Source organism: Lactuca saligna, chromosome 5 (assembly GCF_052625555.1).
Source record: "Lactuca saligna cultivar CGN05327 chromosome 5, ASM5262555v1, whole genome shotgun sequence".
NCBI classification, from domain to species: Eukaryota; Viridiplantae; Streptophyta; class Magnoliopsida; order Asterales; family Asteraceae; genus Lactuca; species Lactuca saligna.
This window is the reverse complement of record NC_136421.1, coordinates 85,173,108-85,178,906: the sequence shown is the minus strand read 5'-3', so window position 1 is coordinate 85,178,906 and position 5,799 is coordinate 85,173,108.

Here is a 5,799-nt window from a genome sequence, read left to right as displayed (position 1 = left end):
CATGAATTGGGTTTGTAGATGCCTTAAAGGTGTTTAGACATGGCAATGGTTGCTGCAACATTCATGAGTACTCATAAGTTATGAGTATTGGTATAAACCCACGCTCACTTGTATCACTTCATGGAATTTATCTCGAGTGATCGTGAGATGATAACATCATATAAATCTTTAAACCTAGAGATATGAGTTGTTACCTATGAGTTGGTTGTGCATTGGTTGCACGTAAACACATCAGTAACTTGATGTTATAAAACGTGCCTTTGTGTACAATTCAATAAGTAGTAGAACAAGCATATCAGTCGAACTTTATCTGTTCCTTATAGAAATAGAAGCGATATCTGGGCTCCTCGATGATTTTGTGTTGACCCATGTACCAGGCCTGGTCAGAACTAAACCGATGTGTTCAGTGAAGTTCTTCGTCAAACAAATCAGAAAATCGAGAAACAACTGCTAGACAATAAGCAAGACATAGTTCCATGTGTTTGTCCGGCTGATATCATGAGAACAGAGGATTATGTGATCACTTATCTAAAATGGCGCTTCATAGTTCGACAGAGTCTTCATTGTTCGAGGGAGTTTTCGAGAGCTACGATTGTTGGTTGGTTCCTGAAGTTATAGGCAAATATAGTTATTAGACTTATCCACGTGGGAGTCTGTTGGATAAGGTGTCTAAGTCCATAACTTATTTGGTATATACTTGACCCGACCGGCATGGTCCATTTGGGTTGCATCTCATCCAAACTATTATGGATAATTTTATGAGAGTTATACACATATGTTTATTAATATATTATGAGTTATAATATATTAATATGAAGTTACGTTATTTAATTAGTTTTAGTCTTAAATTAATTATGAATTAATTTAGAGATTAAAAGGAATACTAATTAAATTATGGGCTATTTGTTTTATATAGTGTGGGCTAATACTCATTTGTTAATGGGCTAGGCTTATGTGGAAGTACATGGATGATCCATGGAGCTTTTAACCCATGTATCCTTGGAAAAGGAAAAGACATGGGTTATTAGGGTTTCACCCTAACCATGCACACTATATAAGCATGCTTATGGAGCATGAAATGGAGCCTAAGAGAAAACTAGTGAACTAGTGTGTGTGTGCATGTGTGTGGCCGATTTTATACAAGGTGTATACTCTCTCAAAGTTTTCCAAGAGTTTGTGGTGTTTGTGATTCCATTTGAGGCATTCACACTATTGGTGCTTGGCCCTCAAACTCCTTAGAACCAAACTCACCAAAAGGTATGTAATCTCTTCTAACTCTTTTATGTTGAAATGTTCCCCATGCCATGTTAGATAGGTTATAAACCTTGGAAAATTATTATTTTGCATGTATTTAGACAAACATAGATCCAAGGTTTATTAGGGTTGCATGCACACTTAGGAAGTGTTAGATTGCTCAAAACCCAACAGAGATTTCATCAGATAGGCACGTCTTTAGATTGGAAACATGGAACACGGGATGTACACTGCTGAGCTCAGTGGGTAGCTGCAGTTTGTACGCCACTGGACTTATTCGGGAAACGATCTCGAAAGGTCAAATGTAATGTGGGTTCAGTTTTCCCCGTTTTCCAAAAAACGAATGAACCCTTTCCAGGGTGAAACTTTTAACAGTACTCGATCCCCGACCTGAAATTCTAAGGGCTTTCGCCATCTATCCGCGTAGCTCTTTTGTCGGTCGCGCGAGGCTTGTAGCAAGCTCTGATTTGAACTATCTTTTCCATGGTTTCACGTATGATTTCCGGTCCTATTAACGTATTATCTAATGCTAGTTCCCTTGCTAGCTGGGTGTCTCCCACCTCAGCCTAACACAACGGTGACCTACACTTACGTCTATATAGCGCTTTGAAAGGAGCGACTTTGATGCTCGAATGGTAACTGTTGTTATACGAGAATTCCAATAAGGGTAAGTAGGTATCCCAGGACTTCCCAAAGTCTATCACACATGCGCGAAGCATGTCTTCGAGCGTGTGGATGGTTCGTTCGCTTTGACCGTCCATTTTTGGGTGATAAGCGGTGCTCATGTCAAGATGGCTTTCCCAGTGCTTTTCTGAAGTGATTGCCAAAAACGTGAAGTGAACCTACTGTGTGTATCGGAGATGATAGACACTGGAACTCCGTGAAGCCTCACGATTTCTCGAATGTACATTCTTATTAGTCTCTCCATCTTGTAGGATTCCTTTATTGGCAGGAAATGGGCGGATTTCGTTAGTCGGTCAACTATTACCCATATAGCGTCTAATCCATCTGACGTCTTGGGTAGCTTGCTCACCAAGTCCATAGAAATCCCTTCCCATTTCCACTCGGGGATTTCTGGTTGCTGTAATAACCCCGAGAGCTTCTGGTATTCCACCTTTACTTTGGCGCAAATAAGGCATTTGCTGACATAGGTGGCAATTTCTGCCTTCATGTTAGGCCACCAATAATGTTTTTTAATATCCAAGTACATGTTGTCTGAACCTGGATGGATGGAGTATTACGTCTTGTAAGCTTCATTCATGACTACCTCCCTAAATCCTCCAAATTTAGGGACCTAAATATAGTTCATGAAATAGTATACTCCGTCCTCTTTCACCTCGAGATTCTTCTCCATTCTGCATCATGCTTCGCTTGCTCTGTTTTCCGCCTTCATGGCATCTAACTGGGCTACACTGATCTGAGTGGTTAGGTGAGATTGGATGGTTACTAAGAGAGTTTTCACACAACGATTAGAGTACTCTTTCCGGCTCAAGGAATCAGCTACGACGTTTGCCTTACCTGGGTGGTACTTGATTTCACACTCATAATCGTTTAATAGTTCAACCCATCTTCATTGCCTCATATTCAGCTTTATCTGGTTCAAGATGTGCAGGAGACTCTTGTTGTCCGTTAAGATGGTGCACTTTGTACCATAGAGGTAATGCCTCCAAATCTTCAGAGCCAAGACTACTCCCAATTCAAGATCATGGGTTGTATAGATCACTTCGTGTGTCTTTAGTTGGCGGGACGCGTAAGCTATCACTTTTCCACGTTGCATAAGAACGCAACCTAAACCCTGATTTGATGCGTCACAGTAAACCACAAAATTTTCCGTTCCCTCTGGTAGAGATAGTACCGGGGCACTGCAGAGTGCTTGTTTCAGAGTTCGGAATGCAACTTCTTGTTTGTCTATCCATTTGAATGGTATGCCCTTTTGTGTAAGTGAGGTAAGTGGCTTGGGGATCTTAGAGAAGTTCTGAATGAACCTCCTATAGTAGCCTGCTAGGCCTATGAATTGGCGAATTTCTGTGGGTGTCATCGGAACTGCCCATCCTTCAACGGCTTTGACCTTAGAAGGATCCCCATGTATTCCTTCCCGACTAACAACATGACCTAAAATGTTCACGCTACAGAGCCAGAATTCACACTTGAAGAGTTTTGCGTATAGCTTCTCCATTCGCAGGGTTTCCAGGATTTTTCGGAGATGTTGGCCATACTCTTCTTCGCTTCGGGAATAGACTATAATGTCGTCAATGAAAACGATAACAAAGTTGTCGAGGAATGGTCGACAGATTCGGTTCATTAGGTCCATGAATGCGGCAGGGGCATTCGTTACACCGAAGGGCAGTACGACAAATTCATAATATCCTTAACGAGTTCGGAAAGCGGTTTTGGGTATATCCTCTTCCCAGACCTTGAGTTGATGGTATCCAGATCGTAGATCTATCATACAGAAGTAACTAGCTCCTTGGAGTTGGTCAAATAGATCGTCGATTCGTGGGAGTGGATAGCGATTTTTGACAGTGAGCTTGTTTAGCTCCATGTAATCGATGCACAACCTAAAAGATCCATCCTTCTTTTTGACAAAGAGGACCGGAGCTCCCCATGGCGAGTAGATGGTGTTGGATTAATGTCTAAGTCCATAACTATAATTGGTAAGACTTGACCCGACCCGGCATGGTCCATTTGGGTTGCATGGCATCATGCATTTGGATAGACTATAATGAGACAAATAAGACACTTATGGTTATTAATATATTATAAGTTCTAGTATATTAATAATAAGAATAATGAGATTATTTAATTAGTATTCATCAAGAATTAATCTAGGATTAATTAAGTGATCAAAAGAAGACTAATTAAATATATGGATTGATTGTGTAAATCATCCATACTTACATACTGGGCTAATGCTCCATGGATTATCTAGTTGGGCTAAAACCCATATGATGCTCCATGGATGCTCCCTGGTGTATTTGTACCCATGGATCATGGAAATGAAAGGCCATGACAATTAGGGTTTACATGGTGTAACCCTAACTATATAAGCATCTTATTCTTGACCAAAACTGGCCACTAGAGAGAGTAAGAAAGGGCTAGCCGATTTTCATGAAGTGTAGAATTCTCTCAAGTTATTCCAAGTGTAGTTGGTGTTGTGTGAACCATTTGAGGTGTCACACTTGGGGCACTAGGCACTTAAGCTTCATGAAGTCTTTCTACATCAAAGAGGTATGTATTATATCTTGCTATAGTCATTGTTTTGTATGCTAGATTAGGATAATACCTTGGAAGTTCTTATTTGCATCTATAATAGAGAAAACATAGATCGAAGGTATTTAGGGTTGCATGTACACTTAGGAGTGTTACAATTCTCATAACCCAACAGTGGTATCAAAGCCTAGGCTTGTTTTCATGTTATACTTGCAAATGGAGCTAAAAAATCGAGTTTGGATGTTGTCTGCCCAGCAGACTCGCAAAGTCCATGACTGGACTCGACGAGTCCAAGGAAAAAAGCATCCAACTCGTCGAGTTGGTTAGTGCACTCGACAAGTTGGAACCCCAGACAACATAAATTCGACCTTTTGGCTGGAATTGGACTAGGAACATTACCCTAAGAGGTTTTTGAACTTATAAACTTGTTTTTGATATGGTAGTGTTCATGCTAATCCAATTTCAAAGATAATTGTCAATAGATTCATGTTTTGTATTAGTTTAAGGGTTAGACTAACTACATTAAAAAGTTTGATTTGAATTATCTTCTTCATATGAGTTGCTTAGATTAATAGAAAAGTTGAGTGAAATAGTTGTTTTCAATCCAAATTAATCTAAGAGTTGATTCTAAAATGTGTTTTTGTAACTTGTCCTCAAGTTATATGAAAAGTCACATTTAAGTTTCATAAAACTCATAAAAGTTGGCAAAGGTTACAAAATGAAGAGTCTAGTTCTAATTAATTGGTGTTATGACTCCATAATTTGTCCTCAAGTTATGGAGGACAAGAGTCTCTTCATTAAATAAAAAAAAAGTGTAACCTTAATTAATTCCATAAGTTATAAAATAAAGAAAAGTTAATTCTTTTGTTAGTTTAAAGTCTTCCATAACATGTCCTCAAGTTATGGAACTTGAAGAGTTTTTGGACTAAAACTACTTTAAACACATAAGTTATGGAATTAATTAGTTTTGAATAGTTTCAAAACTTGCCCTCAAGTTTTGGAATTTGTAAAGTTTTCTCTTATGAATACTTTAATTCCAAGTTAGCCCTTAGAATTTTCAAAGTTAAAATTCAACCCTTATACTTTATAATATTATAAAATAATAATATATATATGTATAAGAGCAAAGTCAGTCTTACCGCTAGTACGCCTCATTCACGAAGCCGATCTATAAGGTGGTTATAAGGTTGTTGCCTATAAAATGGCAACTTAATGGGTGTCCACTCTCACCCACCACTTGCTTGACTGGTGGAGGGTCGTTAGCCGAACGGGTTTCACAGGACTAGAATTCTCCCTTCATTAAAAGTATTAATGATAAATACTAAGTAACTAAAC